General features: G+C 40.5%; 1 protein-coding gene across 5 annotated transcripts in view; it reads right to left on the bottom strand.

Moving 5' to 3' along the window:
- Positions 1 to 23,052, bottom strand: part of ESR1 (estrogen receptor 1) — a 198,715-nt gene extending 175,663 nt beyond the window's left edge. The window contains exon 1 of one of the 5 annotated variants that reach the window (XM_035108734.2): positions 22,362 to 23,052. The gene's annotated coding sequence lies outside the window, so the exon portion shown is untranslated. The other 4 variants (XM_035108740.2, XM_035108736.2, XM_060272751.1 and 1 more) reach the window with 4 other exon arrangements.
- Positions 23,053 to 23,547: the final 495 nt, after the last annotated feature.

Here is a 23,547-nt window from a genome sequence, read left to right as displayed (position 1 = left end):
ATATTTTAAAATTTGAGATTATAATATTCTATATTATATTCTATCATAGTTTGTTATTCCCCATCTAATTTTTCATGAAGCTCCATTTCTGTGTGTTCTGCTTGACATTTCTAAAGGCATTGACAGGGAAAGAGTGGTGCTTGGTGCATAATGCACTAAATCCTCTGACCATTGAGAATCTCCCCCTGTCCCCACCCAATCCCTAGATAGGCTGCTCCGATCTCCCATGGCTGCTATTTAAATTTTTTAACATATGCACATTAACTGCATCAATACAATTAACATCACGTCTAGTTTGTACACAGTGTACACAGTACTTAGCTAGATGTATCAATGGTCTAAGTCAGTATAAGGCAACTTATTAGGTTCTTCTGAAGTTGTGATCCTGCACTGATGCACAGATTGTATACTCCTGAAAGTATCTCTCTCTCTCTCTCTCTCTCTCACACACACACACACACACACACCACTTTAATTGTAATCGCTTCTGGTAGAATTGCAATTCCCAGGGAGGAGGGAATTACTACAGTTTAAATCTGTAAGATAATTACGGTCTATGGGTTTAAACTATAGTGTTATTTAATAAATGAAACAGGTCAACTGAAAAACAATATTTTATGTGTTACTTTAAATACACAATTATTCAGTTAATTTCTAGTAGCATCTGCTAAATGTTACGTGATTCAGATGGCATTGACCTTAAATTATTAAATTCCTGCATAGTTCTTTTTTAAAGTCACTCTCTTTATATGGCTAAAACTGGACCATATCTTATTACTACCTAAGAGTAGAAATCTGTGTAACTTGGAAAGCTTTCTTTCTGTTTTCACACAGAGATGGCAGTCCAATTTCAGTTTCTGTCCAATTACTGGGGGTGGGGGGAGTTAACTACCACATATTACTCAGGGAAACTTAAACATAGCACTTCACAAAGGCTCATTCTTAATACACTGGGGTATTTGTCACCAAAATATTTATAGAATATTTTAGTAAAAGACAATACCTCTAATCTGAAGATGTAGCCCTAATTCCAAATATGTTGTGTATATTCACCGTTTCCTGTACAGTATGCACATTTTATGTTCATCCTGGATACAAATGAATCTCATGAACATAAAAGTTATGTCATCCCAAATCCTGCTGGATTCATTTTCATTTTACTTATTTAATATTCTCTTAAGTGTGCTAAAAATTTACCAGTAATTCAGGCAAAAATCTTGAAACCACTTAAGATTAATAGTACTGCAATCCACGAGAAAGCCTAAAAAACTGCTGCTTTATGTGCAATTTGTCATGGCCAGAACATGTGACCTTTTTTTATAATACTTTCGTCCCTTGCTCCTGAATGGGTCAGAGAGAAAACTGGGGAGAGACCTGGCACACAAATCCTTACTGAATAGTAACTGTTGAACTACTGGACCAGTTTTAGAAAAATAAGGGTGAAATCTGCATTTATGTACAAGTTATTCAGCTTCTGACATGCATTCCTTCAATTCGGTTGCTCTTTTGAAGGATCAGTCGTACTGCAATATACCGAAGACACACCATAAATAAAAGTGACGTTACGAAAACACAGTTTGAAGAAACTTTTTAATTACTCCCCTGGGCACCATGAGTTGTGTTTAACATGCTGAAAATAAAAACAGCAGTAAACAAAATTGATTCTGAGGAAGAGCAGAACGTGAAAAAGCCGAGTTATTTTGACTTACTTTTATCTCAGAAAGAAGTTTCCATTGCTTCTGTTGTTCTGTTATTGGCTGACAGGGTCACGGGACCTTGTGAACTAAAATAGAAAAGCCTCAGCAGAGGGAGACTGAAGCAGCAGAATGCCGAGGAGAGAAATGAACTTTAAAACATATAATACACATGAGCTACATTGGCCTGTAAAGTTTGTAGAGAAAAGTTCAGTTTTCTTCCACTGTGTTAAAACCTCTCAGCCATCAACCTTGGGCAATTCATTTTTTAAAGTCCTGTTAAATTTGAGTTAAGGTTTATTTCTCTCTCCTCTGCACACTATATTGTTGTTTGTGTATTGGGAATATTTACAAGGCCTATTGAGCCAAATTGGGGCTCCAAAACAAGAATAGCCTAGAAGCAAGCTCATTTCAGAATTATGTAGAGTCGGACACGACTAAACAACTAAACAACAACAAATGCTTCACTGTTTCCAAGAGTACCTGTTGCAGTCCCACTCGCAGTGACCCATTTCCCCAGGAGCAAGTCGTAGTCTAAGAAGGTGAACAAATGAAACAAGGACAATGTTCTAGGATTTGAAATTGGGCACAATTTTGTTGATTCCAGATATAGTTAGGATTTGGCTTAGGCATTGGGTATGTATGTATCTCTCCCAGCATCCTGGTGGAAGGCTGAGGCATGGCAGGGTTGATCATGGGATTAATGGGTTAATCACAAGATGCAGGTCTACACGGATGGCCCTCCCATGCCGCTGCAGGAAGAATTCCACCCCAGTGCCTACATCAGCCAAAGTTGTGACCATTGCAATGTGGAGGGCAAAGCCTGCAAACGGGGCCTATCTATTTGCAGGCAATTTCCTTCCCAGCAACCATTAAAGAACCAGAGCAAGGCCGTTAATCGAATAACCTAGAGGAAGAAACATTAATATACAACAAGTCCCAAAGCATGAAAGGGAAGGAGGGATGGGAGGGTGTGCTCTTCAGCTGACCACAGTCCCAAAGTCAGGGGCAGCCAGTCTTAAACCCAGAGGGTTAAACCGCCAGTCTTAAACCCAGAGGGCAGACTGTGGTGAAGCCTGCTCCACTCCAGTTCGCTCCTGAGCCCTGCCCCACCATGGACTGGCATGATTGGCTGGAATTCAAAACTGGGACTGGCAGGAACTCCCGCCCTCCTCTGTGGCCAGCATGGGGATTTCCCAATTGCTGTCGTCCAGCCCAGCATTGCTCCTGGGAGTCAGGTCGCAATAGGCCACAACCGCCACCTACCCCAGGACTGGGTAAGCGGCCATTACTGAAACTTTGCTTTGACAATTTTTTGTCTATCATTGGATCCTTCACTGAAACAAAATATTTATTTCTTGGTTAAAAGCTTTCATGGCTCAGTCAATAGCTTTTTTTTTTACTAAATGACAAGACATTTTGTATACTCTTTTAAGTTAATTGTTTACAAAGCTATTACACATGCCCGCCTTGCCTTTGTATTATTTAATTCAAAGGATTGCTGCAGATTAAAACATGAGAACAGACATGAGGTAAAACTGAAAGGATCCCAACCTACACATTACTCTGACATTCAATCAAGTTAAATTCAGGAAGATACCAAGTTAGAGACACCATCTAATTTCAAGGTTATTTCTGAATCATAGAACTCAGAAAAGTCATCTTCTTCCCAGTGAACTTTTGAAGATTCTGCAAAATATTGACTATCAAACCTTTATTAGGCATTTTACAAGTAGAACCGCAAGAAAAAGAGTCACATACAAAAGTATTTAAAATGCAAACAAAGAGGCAACAGTAAACTGCATCTCCCGCAGACACCTTATGGTCAATGTCAGACAGGCAGAATCCAACATTTTCACCATGCTGCAGTGTCAGAGCACCCAGAAGGGGGAACAACACACGTTCACACAGCATGCTGTGGAGTGGACAATGAAAGAGAATATGCTCTACAGTATCCGGCACATTCAGAGAACATCTACAGTATCTCTTGTCTCTGGAGTGTTCCGATATCTACCCCTGACAAAAGCCGAGGGAAAGACATTCAGTCGGGCCTACGTTGGGCTGGGATTATTAGCTTTGTAACATAGTTGACCTATTATCTAAGATATTTAAATCATAGAACATGGGGGAGCAAACTTATTTGCAGCTGCCACAATGTTTTGTCTTTCAACATCCTTTAATCTGATTTGGACATTGTGGAAGATATATTGCTCACTTGAATTATACAAGGGCTCCAGCTCAATGCCTATGAATCTAATTTAGTTTTCTAGGAGTTGGTACCATCTAGATTTATAAGAGTCCTTGAGCAGGTCAGAGAGCAGACTTGATGGTGGGCAACAGAAATGGCACCGTAACCAGTATTTTATGGCAATAGTCCAAGCCCAGTATTCCATTGTGTGTATGCCTAATTCTGCACACATTGATTCATATTTAATGGAAGTTGGGACTCCAATGATACATCTCAGGAAACTTGAGTGAATCTTTTCTAAATCTCTATTAAATGCTTGTACCCATACTGGGACCCCGTAGAGTATCTGGGATAACACCTTTGCTTGGAAAATTTGGTTGGCCGTAGGGATAAATTGGTTTCCTTTCTGATAATAGAAACGAGCAACAGCTGAGGAGGTACTCTTCGCCTGTTTTATAGCATTTGTACAGTGATTTGACCACCCTAAATTGCTCTGAAATAAAATTCCCAGATACTTATACATCTTTACTTGCTGGATTTCTTGTTCTCTTATTTTCCATTTCCCTAGTTTCCAACCTTTGGAGAAAACCAAGATTTTCGTCTTCTCATAGTTTATAGAAAGTTTGTTAATTTCACAGTAGAGACTCAGGGAGAGTATAAGACGTTTCAAACCCAAGCTCATTAATGATAGTAGGACTGCGTCATCTGTGTATAATAAAAGAGGAACAGGCTTCTGGTTGAGTTTGGGGGCGTGTGATTCTACTTTTTGGAGGTGTTCTGGGAGATCTGATAAAAATAGATTAAATAGAAAGGGGGCACGAATACACTCTTGTTTTACCCCTTTTGTATTAGGGATATCAGACGAGAGGTGACCTTTAATGTTGAGTTTAATTTGACAGATGTTGAAAGAATATAAATTTTGTATTAAAATCAATAGGCGTTGATCAATTCTTAGCTCTACAAGTTTCTTCCACAATTTTGCATGATCAACTGAGTCAAAGGCACCATGGAAATCTACAAAAGGTGCGTAAGTCTTAGATTGCTTTTGGGATCTATATTTTTCAACCAAATAAGGCAATGGTCTAAAGTACAGCAACCTTTAGAGAAGCCTATTTGTTCTTTCCCTGGTAAATTTAGGTTTTTTATCCAGGTAAGAGGTGCTTGGCATAGATTTTTCCTATGACTGATAATAAGCTTATTGGTCTATAGTTCTTTGGTTCGTTTGGGTCGCCATTTTTAAAAATTGGAATAATTATTGATCTAAGCCATATTTCAGGCATGATTCCATGTTTATCAATGAGAGTAATTAACTGAGCTAAGGGTTCTGCCCACCAGTCCATGTATGTCTTAAATAATTTTATCGGTAGACCGTCTGGCCCAGGTGATTTCCCCAATTTAAAGCTTCTAACTATCTCCCTGATTTCCTCCTCTTCTACCCTTGGCCAATCCTACAGTTTGTTGATTTTATTAACTATGGCCTTGTTTCCTTTTGATTCACTATGTAGATCATTAAATATGGATGTAAAGTACTGGAACCATTTAGATTCTGTGATTGATGAAAAATTTAATTGATTGTCGGTTTTCAGACCTCCATACACTAGCATCCAGAACGTTTTGTTGTTTTTGTTTTGAATTGAGTCAAGTAATTGTAACCATTTTTGAGTAGCATATTTTTGTTTCTTTTCGGCCAGAGTATGGTGAAATTTTCTTTTTTCATCTAAATAGGAGAGTTCTAATTTAGTACGATTATTTTTGAAGGCTTGGCGCAATTTTCTTTTAAGCTGAAAGCATTCATCATCAAACCAAGGGCTAGCGCTGTATTTAGGTACCCAGATTTTAGGTGGAGTGTTAAGCTCTGCAAAGATTTGAAAAATTTCATTATAGATTTTCAAAATGTTCCTATGGGGATTAGCGTTCTTTAAATTTAATAGCACCTGTTGTCTCAAGTTAGCTGTAAGTTTTTGCCCCACTGCTACACTTATTTCCTGGGACCATTATAGTTGGGTCGTTTGTTTATATTGGCAAGGTCCTAGGATGTTACAATTAGTTATTTTAGTTTCCAACTTTAAGTTGATAGACAGCAATAAAGGTTGGTTATCGCTTTCAGTACGCATTCCAACTTTGAAATCCGTGATCAAATTTACAATAATATAAGGGACAAGGATATAATCGATTACACTGCATCCTCGGGGGGGGGGGATATGTAAATTCTCCGCTTCTATCCCCTTTTGTGGAACCATTCACAATCTGCAGATTAAAGTTGTTACATAACTCAAGTAGGCATAAGCCTTCCCTATTTATAACCTTGTCTCTGGATAATCGTTCTATTTTCAGTGCATAAGCAATATTGTTGCCAATGTTCCAATTTAATTTACTACATAGTTGCTCATTGTTGGTTCCCACCCTAGCATTGAAATCGCCTACTATTATTAGTGAGGAGTTTGGATATTTATCAATCAGATTTTCGATTAAAGAGTTAATTGTGACCAATTCTCACTGGAGATATTGCTTTTAGTAGGGGGAACTTAGACATTTACAAAGAGAAAAATGTCATTTGTTTGAGTTAGAAGTAAAGCTTGTGCAAATGGAGAGCTTTTTTTCTAGCTGTTTGATTTCAATCCCTAGGTTGTCTTTAATCAGACAGCAAAAGCTTGCTTTAGGCCGGCCCTTAGTATTTGTTTTCTGTGCAGGTACCATATAGGAGGTGAATCCACTGATTTTGATGTCTCTAGTTGTCCATTTTCTTGTAGAAATATTAATTCAAAGTCTTTGAGAAAATTCATTAGGTCTGGGTCTATATTAATAGCATGAAGGTAGATTAATGCACTTTTCTCAAGTGCATCCTAATTTATATTATACCCCAGTGATTATTCAAGTTTCTTGCTGAACAAACCTTTGATACAAGTCAAATGGCAAGCTAACACCATAACAGAAGCTTTTGGAAGGATGTTCATAATCTCAACCTGTATCATGCCGAGATTATTTTTGTGTTCCTGTAAAAATGGTGTGCCCAGTACCATCTATAACTGCCTTTCACTCTCTGAAATGCAGTCCAGAATACACTTATTAGTAAGTCCCATTGGACACAGTACATAGCATCAGTTTCAGGAGGATTGCTTTCATTGGGAGGAATTAAATGTAGCTCTCAATAGGATATATGTAGAGGGAAGGGGGTGCTCTCATGCAATGGAGCTTTCCATTTGATTTCATAACCGATGGACAGAATTAAAATATGCAAAATTACTCCAGGTACCTTTACCACTCACTATGTTACATGAATTCAAACCAGATTATTATGTTACTGCAGTAACATGAGGGCTGCATTAACTTAGTCCAGTCCCATGCCACTCTCAGAGAATAATCATTTCACCCATACCTCATGACATTAAAAAGGTTGTGTGAACTGGCCTTAGTTTTTATTCTCACTGAAGCATCTATTTGGCCCCATTTTCTGCTTTTAACAGCCAAAAATGCTTTGGCATTTCCTCCTTGTGATATGCAGTGTTACTTGCCTGCCAAGGAACCATTCACAATAGAATCTTGTCACACTTAAGCTAGATAACTGGCCACACTCAATTCAAAGGGAAGCTTTCTTCAATTTCATTAAAAACATTACTTTTATTTTCATTTAGGATGAGAATAGGGAATTCTAAATCTATCCCCAAACAGTAGAACAAGATTGACTAGCTGCTCCATGTTCACTTACCACACATACTGTACATACTGTATTGAAACACATCAGCTCCCTTTAATAATAGGATATAATTATTTCCACATTGTTGTGAATAGCAAATCCCTATTATTAAGTATTTTTGTTTAAATGGCAGTAAAATCTCTTGGTAACACAACAAACTTTCTGCTGATCATTCTTTAATTTTTTCTATATGAAAGTAGCCAAGAGCAATATCCTCAGCCTATTAGATACTATCAATAGCAATGGATTCAAAGACAAGTGTGTTGTGAAACAGAATGGGCATTAAATACAGTTCTGGAGCGTTATCTAGGTTTTTTTTGCATATTAGTTATCTGAACATTGATCTACACTATACAGTCGTACCTCAGATGTTGAACGGAATTCATTCCAGAAGTCCGTTTGACTTCCAAAACGTTCAGAATCCAAGGCTAGGCTTCTGATTGGTTTCCGATTGCGCAGGCGCACCAGAAACAATAGCGGAAGCTGCGGCAGACGTTTGGTTTCCAAAAAATCATTCAAAAACCAGAACACTCACTTCCAGTTTTTGATCATTTGGGAGCCGAGGTATGACTGTAGATACAATGGGCACAATTCAGCCAAAGTTTAAGAAGGTAGGGATACTCTGAATATTCACAAGTAGTGAATATGGAATGATGGGGGTGGGGTAGGTTGGGAGAGTCACCCTTGTCTGTGGCCTCCTCCAGGGCATTTCAGAATCAGAGGGTGCTGGCGAGCTGACCCTCTGGTCAGGTGGTGGTGTTGCTAAATGTGAGGTCTGCCAATAAGAAAACATCCACCATTCATTTGACAGTGGGGGAGGGCAATTTGGCACGTACAACTAAAACATGGGTAGATGGCCTGAGCAAAGCCAGCTGTGTCCACTTGGGTACTTGATGCAGCACCAGCCAAGTTCAGAGGGGCAGAATGAGGGGGTGGTTGTCATCCGTAAAGAAATCATCTCTTTCACCATGAGAACAATCCATACTGAGACTGGGTTTGAGGGGTTTTTGTGGTGTTGGGCCAAAGAGACAGAATAGGGATGCTATTAGTGTACAATTACCCTACTATGATACAGTCTCCCTAACCAAGCTGGTGGAATTAGTCTCAAATGTAGTTTTGGATAACCCCTTCACCACAAGCTATGTCAGCCTCTTTTATAAACTGTTTCATTGCTATGCATGATGGAGGATGTGATCACGGTTCCTCATTCTCACCTTTTCTTTATTACGATTTCCCAGGCTTTCTGTTTTTGTTGCAAATGTATGTTTTAAAAGGATATTAAAAGCCATACAGGATCAGACCAAAGGCTTATCTAACCCAGCATCTTATTATTCAAATGGTGAACCAAGGCATGAAGAAGAGATCCATTTTGGCTGAACTGTGGCAGGCCAGAATATTAGTCTTATTAGATTCAATACTTGTCTGGGCCCCTTCATGGATCAATGCCTTGTCGTGGCGAAGGGGCTTGAATAACTCAGAGAAGCTATGAGCTATGCCATGCAGGGCCACCCAAGATGGACAGGTCATAGTGGAGAGTTTTGACTAAACGTGATCCACCTGGAGAAGGAACTGGCAAGCCACTCCAGTAACCCTGCCAAGAAAACTCCATGGACAAAGACAACAGGCATATAAAAGTTATGACGCTGGAAGATGAGCCCCTCAGGTCGGAAGGCGTCCAACATGCTACTGAGGAAGCATGCTACCTTTTAATGAGGGTGAAAGAGGAGAGCGCAAAATATGGTCTGAAGCTCAACATCAAAAAAACCAAGATCATGGCCACTGGTCCCATCACCTCCTGGCAAATAGAAGGGGAAGAAATGGAGGCAGTGAGAGATTTTACTTTCTTGGGCTCCTTGATCACTGCAGATGGTGACAGCAGTCACGAAATTAAAAGACGCCTGCTTCTTGGGAGAAAAGCAATGACAAACCTAGACAGCATCTTAAAAAGCAGAGACATCACCTTGCCGACAAAGGTCCGTATAGTTAAAGCTATGGTTTTCCCAGTAGTGATGTATGGAAGTGAGAGCTGGACCATAAAGAAGGCTGATCGCCGAAGAATTGATGCTTTTGAATTATGGTGCTGGAGGAGACTCTTGAGAGTCCCATGGACTGCAAGAAGATCAAACCTATCCATTCTTAAGGAAATCAGCCCTGAGTGCTCCCTGGAAGGACAGATCGTGAAGCTCAGGCTCCAATACTTTGGCCACCTCATGAGAAGAGAAGACTCCCTGGAAAAGACCCTGATGTTGGGAAAGATTGAGGGCACTAGGAGAAGGGGACGACAGAGGACAAGATGGTTGGACAGTGTTCTCGAAGCTACGAACATGAGTTTGACCAAATTGCGGGAGGCAGTGCAAGACAGGAGTGCCTGGCGTGCTATGGTCCATGGGGTCACGAAGAGTCGGACACGACTAAACGACTAAACAACAACAACAACTTGTCTGGGAGAAGACTTATTTATATTTGCCCCTGTAAAAATAGGTCATAATTATTTTACTTGCAAATTGTGGGCTTTGTTGAATGATAAGCTTGATTCTATATGCAGTCAAAGAGAAATTCTTAGGTAATATTTCACCCTAATTTACCAAACTTATACATGTATAACATAGCACAAATGAGAACCTTTAATTAAGTATAAAGTACATCTGCGGCTCTCATAATTAAAGCTTTGCTAGGGCAAGATTCTCAAGAGGAAGCATGTACAACAAAATCTACTTGATTTTATCTCTCCTTTGCTGGCAACAATAATCTTTCTTCAGTTAAATGTTTTTAAGTTGTGAAGCTTGAAAGGCTGTATACACTAAGAGGTCTACTTGTTAACAGCAGTTTTCTGTACAAAAAAACCCCCACTATTCAATTGCTTAATCCATGGCTATTATTCCATGCAAAATTTCTTAGGGTTGAAATGATGAGTCTGAAAAGTCACTATTTCAGTCACATGTAATTTTCATAGGTGAGCTGGACCTTTAAAGATAAAGGTAAAGGGACTCCTTTATTGGCTGAGGGAGCCGGCGTACAGCTTCCGGGTCATGTGGCCAGCATGACTAAGCTGCTTCTGGCGAACCAGAGCAGTGCACAGACCTTTATTTGAGTTAAATACCACCCATAATGGTTTAATGGAATAATTTCTGAAGACAGTATAAGAAAGCTGCAGTAAAAAAACCCCAGCCTCCTGATACATGCCTTTTGAAATTCCAGAGTGTTTTTCATTGCTTGCTACTTTATTTTCAATCGGGGCTGGGGAAGGCAATTTTTACTCTTAATCCTACCTTCTAGAGGTCCTTTCCCGAGAAATCTGCTCCCTCTTCCCATCTCTGTGTTTGCATGTGACTGTGCTTAGACATGTACTGTATTTTGGCTCTTCCCTAACTTAGCCTTTCACTAAGTTCATACCAGCTGTATGTTACTGAGGCCAAGTTTACAATGTGAGCCCAGAGAGCAAGATCAGACTAGAGTGTGCTGAGCATGTCTTTCCTCCAAAACTCCACACTATCTCCTCCTCTTTTTTGTTTGCTTCTTGAGTTTATGTTATATGCGTGCTAGTTTGGTCATTGTTAGAATTATTAACTAATTAACTGAAACTGAAGAAAAGTGTGTGTGTGTGTGTGTATCTCAAATTTTCCACATCACCATGTTATAAGTGCATATTTTGCTGAGCTATTGCAATATTACATGTGTATATTTTGATCATGAGTATATTCAGTATAAAAAAAAACATTTTAAGACATGCCATTTCCAAAAATCCACAAGACTAGACCATTTGTACGTGAAACACCCGTCTACCAAGGAGGCTTGCTGAGACACCTCCCCTGTCAACTTATAGATAGCCATAGGTAGGTGACTGCCTCACAGCCTTAGCCACTACCCATTTGCATTATGGAGATACGTAGCAGTAGCCTGCTGTGCAACTGGGTTGCAAGCAATTGCTGAGCTTATGGGAAGCACTTCCCATAATGTGATTTGAGCACTCTCTGTATTACAAATAAAAATAATAAATGAAGGGCTATATGAATACGATGTACTATCATCAGTATCACACAGGCTTAGTTCAATGTTGCTTTAAGTATGACAGAACACCATGGAAGCAGCTTTTATGTTGGTTACAGTGCTGCTTTTTCAAAGTTTGCAATCGTGTAGGCAGAACCAACTACCTGCATATTTACTATGAAATCATCACTGGGATGGAATCATGATTTTGTGGTAAGGATCACAATAGGGTACCTAGAACACCACCTCTTTATGATCATAATAGTTTTTAGCATTCATATAGTGCTTTTTTGAAAATTCAGTTTTTCACACACATTATAATGGGCAACAGCTGAAACGGAAATGATATAGAATAATTTCTCTCTTGATTTAATCTCCCCAATAGTAAGTTCAAGACCAAGTGTGGTCGTCCTCATCTGCATCTTTCTTTTTTAAAAAATTGGTGCATTCTCCCTCTGATATCAGTTACATTTGCAAAAATCATTCTGATGTATTTTATTAGTGTGTGTGTTGCCTCTGGAGGCAGGTCATGGTGCAATTCCAAAAGAGAATTCCTTTTCGGTGGTGTTCCCCATACTCTAGGACTCCATCACTCTAGAATATCCACATGAGAGCTTGGAGGTCAGTTAAAAGTTGGCATCAATTATCTGAGAATGCCTGTGCAAAAAGATAGGTTATTGAAACAAGCCACCATGCGTGCCTATCACATTGCACAGGGAAGTTCATTCCACAAAGTGCATGCTACCATGTTCTCGCTGGGTGGATTTCTGCAGATCACAACACTCTCAGCAAAAATCATCTGATGACTGTAGTGATCTCACAGGTCTATTTGGGAAGAGACATTTTCTTGGTTGTCTGCTTTTCAAATATGTAGTTTTAGGGATATGGACTGGGATGGTTTGTGGCAGATACAGCATCTCTAGTGAAAGGAAGGGGACCAAGAGTTGGCCAAGGGAAAGAGGCAAACAAGGTAATAAATGAACTGGTTGTTGCCTTTGTACTTTCACATGACATTCTAGGCTCAACACTGCCAGAAAGATATTGACATGCTGGATGAAGTTCAAAAACAATAAACACAAAAACAACAAGTGAGTTGACCTATGGAATAAGAGTAAAAGGAGCCACAGAAGCACAGTCTGATTAAGAGGTCACAATCTACAAATCACAAAAACCAAGATTGTTTCAAAGAATAAGATGAGTTAGTCAATGTTAAAATGAATCAGTCAATGTTATCTAGGAACAATAGTATGATAATGTACTGGGCATAAAGGAAAGTTTCCAGTTGCTTAAGACTTTTGATAAGGCAATGGACAAAAAAGAACTAAATATTAAGCTGGAAAAGCAATCCACCATTTACCTGGAAGTGAACTGTGTAATTTCATAGTTGTTGGTCCATCTGATTCTATTTACCATGCAACATTGATTTTTTTTTCTTTAAAAACTGTACCCTTCAGGCTTTTGTGTTACCAGTACCAGTCAAAACTGAATTAGGTCTTCAGCCCTGGATCAGTTAGGGTGACGAAACTGATGAACACTGACTGAAGTCTAAGGCACTTATTCAGTTTCAATTCAATGACTCTAGCCTATGTTATAGTTCAGATGGTGTAAAATTGTGCCGGCTCTGCATCATCTGCCCCATAAGCATATAGTTCTGGGAACTGCTAGTTCTGTTTGCACAAAACCAAATGCTTATTAGTGTTCCAACACTGGGTTTCATTGTAGGAAACCAAGTATTTTATTAAAGGGATATTCCTCAGTGGTGTTTTGTGCAATGTGTGGGTATGTTCCTGATGAAGGGCTGCATAAGATCTGCTGATCAGAAACAATTCTTTTCCAAGAGTCTGGGCAGAGTCCTTCAGCCACTAGCAGATCTACTCCTGAATAAGCCAGCAGCCTGTCTTTTTAGAAGACTAGAGTGCTAATTCACAAATAATTTCTTAATGCTCTTTGTAACCACAAAATTCCACATCTGCAAAGCACGTCATAAGACTATTTTGGAATAGTTTGTCCTTGCTTCCAGAAAGGAATGGGATGGTGTAAAGTCACTTAAATCACATTTTCCTTCATTATGGATTCATCTCACATGGCAGAGGATTATTAATAAACATCTCAATACAGCTTTAGGATTGAGTTCAACCATCTAAATATGAAAGGTACATTGCTGAAGAGAGAAATTAGGCTTTACCTGAACCAGCTGCACTAGTACATTCACTGGTGATATATATCTCTAATAAGAGTTCCTCCTGTCTAGGTAGTTTTTAAGAGACTACGGGTTTAAGATACGACTACATGCCTTATCTGGAGCCAAACCAGCAATCCATCTGTGGTGGGAGTGTGGTGGGAAAATAACTTTCCTGGATCTCAAGGTCCCTTAGATCAGTGCTCCCCAACCTTTTTATCGCTGCGGACCAGTCAACGTTTGATAATTTTACTGCGGCCCGCTGAGGGGGGGGGCGTTGATTGTTTCGTGGCCCGCTGAGGGGGGGCATTGATTATTTATATTTTATTTAGATTGTTTTGATTTAATAATTTTAATTTAATTGTATTTAATGTTCCTTGGGCGGACCGGTACCGGTACGTGGCCCGGGGGTTGAGGACCACTGCCTTAGATGACCTTTAGGAGACAAATTAGTGCTCACTTGCATTCAGATCACATGCTCTGCCACTGAGTTATGGATCTTTTTCATCCTTATCTTACTTATGTATTACTCCCCAAACCTCGCCTGAAAATTCTCTCTCAAGATTTATGCTGAATCTTCCTATGAGTATGTTGCTCACAGTAGTAGATTTTGATATATCTGGGAGGATAAAAGGAGATCTTCATTAAAATGTCCCAAACTCTTCCATTTATAGTTTGCAGATGAAGTCTGTATTTTTTATCATCTGCAAATGCATTTTAAGAAGCTCTTGAACTCTTTACTACCTCTGTGTTGACTCAGCTAAAGAAGATGTATATTCCAACTGGGTCTGAACTTTCCAGGGCTTAAATCACAGATTTCTCCTTCTGGAGAAGACATACTGAATCTCAGTGTCCTGAGGATCAGGGTTCATCCATTGTATACACCACCCAGGAATATATTTGCCAAGAATGATTTGCTCATTGCTGGCTTAAAAATCTTTGAGATTTGCCCTTATTAAGAAAGCAGAGCTTCCCTCTCCTGCCAGATTAAGAAAATATATCTAAAACATAAAATGGAACATTATTTGCCAAATGAGGTTTCTATATATGATTTATATTATAATTAACTTTTCTGTATCCTTTTCCATAAAGTTCTCTCATTTTCTGTAATGCCATTTCACTGAATGCTTGTAACTACAGACTAAAAGTGTACATGTTTAATTTATTACCAAGAAAACCTTCATCCCTGGTGGTTTTGAGTCAGGAAAAGGAATTCAGAACATTTACTAATCAAAAATTTCTTTGGTCATACATGTTTAGTCCAGTGGTAGAGAACCTGTGACCTTCCATGCTCTCTGTCTGGTCTTCAGGACTGTCCTCAAGTCATAATAAAATTATTTATTATTATTATTATTTATTTATTTATTTATACCCCGCCCATCTGGCTGGGTTTCCCCAGCCACTCTGGGCGGCTTCCAACAGAAAAATAAAACACAGTAATCTATTAAACATTAAAAGCTTCCCTGAACAGGGCTGCCTTCAGATGTCTTCTAAAAGTCTGGTAGTTGTTTTCCTCTTTGACATCTGTTGGGAGGGCATTCCACAGGGCAGGCGCCACCACCGAGAAGGCCCTCATATACCCCACCTCAGCCACATCCCCTCTCTCTGACCCACAACTCTCACTGTTCCTGCTTTACATCTTTCCTGGCTGGAATGTTGAACTCCAATAGTGTTCCTTGCTTGCCTAGATGGGTATAGAGGAGGGTGTATAAAACTAGCTTATTATGCAGATATTTTATTTGACTTTGTTGCTCTACCTCCTTGTACCTCTGGCCCTGCCCACCACTGGCATGTGACTAGAATGGAATGTGGCCGCTGCTCCAAAAAGGGTTCCCCTACCACTGCTTTAGTTCCACTGAACCACATGTAACCAACATCAGAATTGTGGCTTATATTTATACATTAGTGATTGTTAAGTCATTTTTATGAACTAGGAAAACCATTTACTATGGGTATGATTTTGCCCTCAGCATGCAAGGGAGGCTCATGGCTGTTTGGAGCAGGCACTGAGTGTGGGAAGTCATGTTTCTTGAGCAGCTTGTGAAGCCTAGCATCTTCCTCACTGAAACCTGTGCTCTTGCTCATCTCCCCACGCCCACCAATTTGCCCTGACCATCTGCTGTAATTTAAACTGGACCACCACCATGGAGTCTCTGCTGTGCTGTTACGTTCAGTCTATCACATAGGTACAGTTCATCAACATGTTATAATTGCAATGTGAAATATTCAGTCTTTGCCTGCATTATTTGATCAAGATTCTTGATATCCACAGGAAAGATAAAGTCCCGGTTCAAGTTCTTGAACAACACAACTTCTCTTGGATATTATCCTTCCTTGCCCAGACTTAGCTGTTTGGAGCGTGGAGGAAACTTGACACATCACATTTGGGAGGGAGGGGACAATCAAGGGCAATAATAAATTATCGCCATCTAATGATTGAATTGTAACTCAGTAAATATGCAGAAGCAACATTTGTATACAGTACTTGCTTGAACAATGGATAGTAAGAAGCCAAAATCTCTTTTAGCTTTGCAGCTTTTTATTCTCCTATCTGTTTTTTGCATGAATTTGTTTGTGATTTTATGGGATGTTTAAATGCTGCATTTTATCTTACAGTATTTGACTGTATTACTGAATATTTTTCAATTTTTGTTTTATCTAGTGAACTGCCCACTGAACTTTTTGTTATGGGATGTCAAATAAAGAACACAAATAAATAGTCAATCATTCAAATAGATCATCAAAGCTATGTCTTTTTTGCTTCTGGGAACAAGCCAATGTCCAAAAAACAGGCAGCTGAAAGGTTGCAAAAGTAATATGGAAGAAAGCCAATCTCATAACCGGAGGTCTAACTCTATACACATAGCTTTATTTGTATACAACTGTGTGTCGTATATTCTAACAATTTGAATTTATTTAACCATTTAGAACAGATTTAAAAATACACCTATCAGGCTAGGTGTCAGAGAAGGTAGAACTGACAGAAGCTTGATTCCTTGAGGAGTGAACAAATAATCATGTGCTAATAAGCTGGAGCAGGATTTTATATAGCTGAATAAGAACAAGGTAAAATTAACACTTACCCTCAGTTTCTAGGTCTCAGACTTCATCTCACTACATACTCTCTGAACTGGCATCAATTAATTGGTTGTCAATTTCAATTTTTTGCAACCAATGAAATAAAACAGCAATGCATCAATTCCCACATAATAGCCAGGACCAACAAGTAAGGTTTCAGCTGGCACTGCAAATTCGTAAGCGTTGGTGCCAGCCATATATGAGGAGGAAGGAAATTTCTTAAGTAAGGTGACAGCACCAGGGAGGTCTTCGCTCATGTCAGATTTCAGTTAACTGGCACAGTTAAGGCCTCCCCCCGTAGCAGGTGCTGTGATTCTTCAACTGTTTGACTTCACTCCTGGAGCCACACTCCATTGTCTCTTGAGTGAGAAACAGATGCCAACAACTCGATATTTCTGTGGCACTGAATCAGAACTGTGCCCAATATGAGCAGCAGCAAGAGAAAATGCACCCAAATTCCTTTTGCATTAATCAGGAGAATTGGCAAAGCTGAGTGTAATGGACTTCCCACAAGTTCAGAAGCAACAGCAACAACACATCAGCAAAGGGCAAACCACAAAGATACAGCAGGCCTATCCTGGCTCCCACCCAACACACATACACACACACAGGCTCTTACTTGTAAATAAGGAAGAGATAGTTATTCAGACAAGTACTGTAATGGTACAGGCTCAACAGCAGATACTGTACTCTGGAGTCACTTCAGGAGCAAGACAAGAAATACTGAACGGTACGGAATTCACAAAGATGACCCAACAGCTCCCCCACCCTTCCCACCAGCTTTTGCGGATGAGGCATAACATGCTTGCTCATGAGACTCTTGCCTCAAAGGAATGCTAAGCTTGCAAACATGTGCTCTGTCGGAGCTGGTGGGTCTGCTCCCATCTGCAAAGACCGTGCCTGGTTCTATGTGCCAAGACTGCACCCTCCTGTTCAAACTCCTGCTCAATCACTACCACCTCCTGTTCAGACTCCCCCCTCAGCTGATCAAAGCCCTTTTCAGCCTCCACTGAGGATCTCCATGTTGCAAAAAGGTGAGAAGAAAGAGCTGGTATCCCTGCTCCGCTTTCCAAGCCACCTAACGTCAGGGTGGAAAGAGGAGATCCCCCCCCCTTTCAAAGTAGGTTCCCACCATTCAGCCCCCTCTTCTGTTTCTTCTTCGTCTCCTGTGTCAGTCTGCCAGCCTAAGCCTGATCCTAACAATACTGTGGGGCTCGTGGCATGAGCCTCTCTTTCATGCTTTTAACATTCTCAAATTTATGCAGTGACAAATACCTTGGTTTGTGATGGGCAAGACACAAAGTTAAGGAACCATTCTGACCCCTAAGTCAGAAAGTCCACAGGATCGCAACATCTAGTTGCAACTATAATCTAATTGCCCACAATAGTCTGTTCACCAATACCAGGGATTAGGTTTCCATGCCTTCTCCAAACTGTATTGATAGTTGCACCAATTGTTCAAACATTCCTAAACAAACATGCCCTTTTCTTATGAGAAACTCTACATCACCTGGACTGCCTTATTTCATATGTTTGATAGGTCTAGTAGCCAACCAGGAGTAAGAGAAGAACCCCACTCACACACACAAACCCAATCATGTTGGCTGCACAAGCTTGTGCTGGTTCCATGTAAGCCCCAATTAGGTGTGTAGCATAGCTGTCAACCCCCCCTTTTTGCGGGGAAACTCCCTTATTCCAAGCCACAGCTGCCAACCTTCCCTTTTTGCTGGAAATTCCCTTATTCCAACGCCATTTCCCACTGCTATCCTGGTTTGTTAGATATACTGTAGACCAGGCATCCCCAAAGTGCGGCCCTCCAGATGTTTTGGCCTACAACTCCCATGATCCCTAGCTAACAGGACCAGTGGTCGGGGAAGATGGGAATTGTAGTCCAAAACATCTGGAGGGCTGAAGTTTGGGGGTTCCATGCCTTAGACTGTCCCTGGGACAGGTGAGGCTGCTGATCCCTTATTTTCAAATCCGAAAGTTGACAGCTATGGTGTGTAGCTTGGAGGGAAAATCAATGTGAGCTGATGTACTGGGTACATTTGGACTATAGGGATCCCAAGTGCTGAATTCTAAATTCTCAAATTAGAGCCATTTAGCAGTGCAAGTATACAATGTTAAAGCAAAGTTCCTTGGTGGGGAGGGCCCATATCTCAGTGGTACTGGCAGACCACTTGCTTTGCATGCAGATGATCCCAGGTTCAGTTTCTGGCATGTACAGTTAAAATAATCAGATGGTGGGAAATACCTGAGACCCTGGGAAACTCCTGCTGAAGTAGACAACACTGGATTAAGTATACAAGTGGTGTCACCTGGAATAAGGCTGCAGCAAGGATACATAATCCATTTCATGGAGATGTTGATAAACAGGAATTCCTATGTTGTTGAAAAAATGTCTGCGTCTCCTGTTTCTCAAAAAGCTAATGCAGAAGTCTTAATCCAGAGTGAGTGTAATTATTCTGTTACATGTTGGCCTCAAAAGTGTGATCAAAGGTTTTCAGGAAGCATCCTGTCCAAGTTGACTACTACTTTTTCCTCTGCATGCTAAGAAGATGCTGAGCCCACAGGTTTACAGTCTGCCTATCAAACATCATGGTAAAATCACCTTTGCCGCTTTGCAGGATGATATGGGTGTGTAGCATAGCTGTCAACAGAGGAATTATACCAGAAAGATATGGAGGTCTCGTACACCCCAGGTAGTGTGGTTGCTGACCTTGAGCCAGACATCTTGGAGAGTGAAGTCAAATGGGCCTTAGAAAGCACTGCTAATAACAAGGCCAGTGGAAGTGATGATATTCCAGCTGAACTATTTAAAATTTTAAAAGATGATGCTGTTAAGGTGCTACACCCAATATGCCAGCAAGTTTGGAAAACTCAGCAATGGCCAGAGGATTGGAGAAGATCAATCTACATCCCAATTCCAAAGAAGGGCAGTGCCAAAGAATGCTCCAACTACCGCACAATTGCGCTCATTTCACACGCTAGCAAGGTTATGCTTAAAATTCTACAAGGCAGGCTTAGGCAGTATGTGGACCGAGAACTCCCAGAAGTGCAAGCTGGATTTCGAAAGGGCAGAGGAACCAGAGACCAAATAGCAAACATGCGCTGGATTATGGAGAAAGCTAGAGAGTTCCAGAAAAACGTCTACTTCTGCTTCATTGACTATGCAAAAGCCTTTGACTGTGTCGACCACAGCAAACTATGGCAAGTTCTTAAAGAAATGGGAGTGCCTGATCACCTCATCTGTCTCCTGAGAAATCTCTATGTGGGACAAGATGCTACAGTTAGAACTGGATATGGAACAACTGATTGGCTCAAAATTGGGAAAGGAGTACGACAAGCTCAACATCAAGAAAACCAAGACCATGGCCACTGGTCCCATCACCTCCTGGCAAATAGAAGGGGAAGAAATGGAGGCAGTGAGAGATTTTACTTTCTTGGGCTCCTTGATCACTGCAGATGGTGACAGCAGTCACGAAATTAAAAGATGCCTGCTTCTTGGGAGAAAAGCAATGACAAACCTAGACAGCATCTTAAAAAGCAGAGACATCACCTTGCCGACAAAGGTCCGTATAGTTAAAGCTATGGTTTTCCCAGTAGTGATGTATGGAAGTGAGAGCTGGACCATCAAGAAGGCTGATCACTGAAGAATTGATGCTTTTGAATTATGGTGCTGGAGGAGACTGTTGAGAGTTCCCATGGACTGCAAGAAGATCAAACCTATCCATTATTAAGGAAATCAGCCCTGAGTGCTCCCTGGAAGGACAGATCGTGAAGCTGAGGCTCCAATACTTTGGCCACCTCATGAGAAGAGAAGAATCCTTGGAAAAGACCCTGATGTTGGGAAAGATTGAGGGCACTAGGAGAAGGGGACGACAGAGGACGAGATGGTTGGACAGTGTTCTCGAAGCTACGAACATGAGTTTGACCAAACTGCGGGAGGCAGTGCAAGACAGGAGTGCCTGGCGTGCTATGGTCCATGGGGTCACGAAGAGTCGGACACGACTAAACGACTAAACAACAACAACATGGGTGGCCAAGCTATCTCAGGATGAGAGAACTCACCCTGATGCCATTTGAGAAAAGGATACAAAAGAGGGATAAAATGCTCCATTAGGTAAATAGAAATATCAGTTCTGTACCCCCTCCCCCAAGCTTACAAAGGGAGATTTTAAAATACAGGTAGTGCTGATCCATTTGCTTAAACCCTCGCCTTCTCTTTCTTGCCTGACTTGCAGCACAATCCTAACCACAGTAAGTCAGAAGGAAGTCCTATTGAATTCCATGGGCATTACTCCCAAGGGAACAGAACTGCCCCCTCAATCCTACCTCCAAAAAGCATGTAAAGAAGCAACCTCTCTTCCCCTTTTGTTTGTGACTGTTTTTCCTCTGTTGTAAGCTCTGCTTGTGTTATTCTATTAATTGATTGAATTACTTTTTGGCTTTAATTCTCTCCCCACCCCTGCACACCACTTATCTGTGCCCTACTGACTGCAATAGGATTTCTGATAGGGCATAGTTAGAATTACTGTACACTGTTAGTATTTTGCGTGTGCCCCATGCGTATATGCCTACACATTCTCTTTTGTATTTAAAATTAGACGTAATTATTTCATGAATTAAGATACATTGGGGAGCAGGGATATGGCATCCACTCCAACATTTCAATGCTTTCTGTACAGTTGAGAACACACCGTTCTTCCAAGTGATATTGCACAAGGAACTTCACTCCCAACTTGACCTGTAGACCCTGAAGCTCTCGCTCTGGGAGTCATTTGAATTTTGGCAGCCAAGCAACTAAGAGCCAATCCCACAGCACTGCAATGATCACGCTCAGCATTAATCTAGAGCTTGCAGGTGAAAGAAGCTTGAACTGTCCTGTCTGCCTAGAGAGTGGTCTGCTTACATGGTACATTTTTCAGTCTAAAACATCTGCCGTATTTAATGCCAGCTAAACTGAAATGTGAATTAATTTGCTTTGCAGCTGAAAGTTCGTCTTGCTGCAGAACTGCATAGAGGGTGATGTTCTTAATGATACCTTTATATACACATGCCACACACACAAAGTTATAACAGCCTTTGAAGCCCAAAGTCGCATAGTTGCTTCTGGCTTCATTCATAAATAACTAAATGGAAAGATTCATGTGGTTCCCAGCAGGTATCCTTACAATATGACACTTCAACCAAGTGAGTTCTGTAAAAACATTTTTTCACCCAGAGTGCTGAAGACAGGCTGTTATTCCTGCTCTGTGAAAAAGGAAGCACTTGTTATTTTTTTCCTACATCCCCAGTAATTACTGCTCCAGATGTCAGTTTTCCACAGCCGGAGACACAGATTCCAGATAGCAACACCGTCCTCAGCCACTATTCAGGGGTGGGTGGGAATGCAATCATTGGACGCATTCACTGCTACGGGAAAATGAATAACTATATCCCACATCACACACATAACTCCTAGGTGTGTACTTAACTTATAGCCATCTTGTAAAAAATGCCAATACCACAAACATTCAAGAAAGTAAGATAGTCACCTACTTTGACAGGATCATCTGAGTTGCAGCCAATCTTCTCATTCTGAGACAAAAGCTGGAGCAAGAGACATTAAAATTGTCTTTCCCATTGAGTGGTTTCTGCTGCATGTGTGCTTGTATTTTCAGCTATGATGAGATTCTCTTTCTGGCAGTAACTATGAGCCTTGATAGAACTGTAAAATGAATAATCATGGCTGGCTGGCTGGCTGAAAAATAAAGTACTAGCACCACCATATGCTAGAGGTTGGGAAATCTATTAAATACCCAAAGAGCCCTGTGAATCCTGTTTTCTCTGCTTCTCTCTCTGCACTTTATAGTTTTGCTTTTTAACTTACCATCAAGGTTGAGAGATATATGACAGGATATAGTGCTATTAATTTGCCAGGAAAATGCTAAGGTGGTCCAAATGAATTTCTTTTCCTATGTTATAAATTGTGGAGAAGGTAGAAATTCCCCCCTCTACAAAAAAAAAGTTGGGCCTCTTAAAAATGCATTAGTTAAGGAGTAGGCAGGAAATGCATGCTGCTATTCATTAGAATGGGGCCACAAGCTCAAAACGTTGGCAAAGGTAAGTTAAAGCTGTATGCATTTTCACCTACCCCTTGGAAGCAAAATATAGTTTATTGGCCCGTCATTACCTTCCACTCACCTACTGCTGAGTAGTATGATATTTGCCTGAAGTGGCCCTGAAAAGGATTAGTTTCCTACTGGTTCCTAAGCCCTTCCCATCTGTCACATGATCTTCCCATTTCTGCCTGGAACACAGCTGTTTAAGTTTGCCTTGGGCACAAACAGATCCTGTGAGACAGAAAACAAACTAACAAGTTGCTTGCCTAATTTAAAGGAGATATATGGTGAAAAATGAATTTTAAAATGACAAAACATTAGCTTCCCTATATGAAAAATGCTGAGGTGGGTTAATAAATGTAAATTAAATGGATTAAACTCTGTGGCCTAATTGCACACAAACATAGACACCTTTAGTTGTCTGCAAATGTTTGAATTGTTACATGCTATAATATTGTCTGCTGCATGGCTTCCACATAAGATTATACTGTATAAGACTGTTGGTGGTGGATTAATGTTCTGAGGGGCCCTATGTGCAATCCTTTGTGGGGACCCTATTTTTTCACCTAAATAAATGTGACAATTGTCAAAATTGGAGATGTATGAGACAATAATTATGTTTC

Source organism: Zootoca vivipara, chromosome 3 (genome assembly GCF_963506605.1).
Source record: "Zootoca vivipara chromosome 3, rZooViv1.1, whole genome shotgun sequence".
NCBI lineage: Eukaryota > Metazoa > Chordata > Lepidosauria > Squamata > Lacertidae > Zootoca > Zootoca vivipara.
Note: the sequence above shows the minus strand (reverse complement) of the source record. Positions and strands in the feature narration are given on the sequence as shown.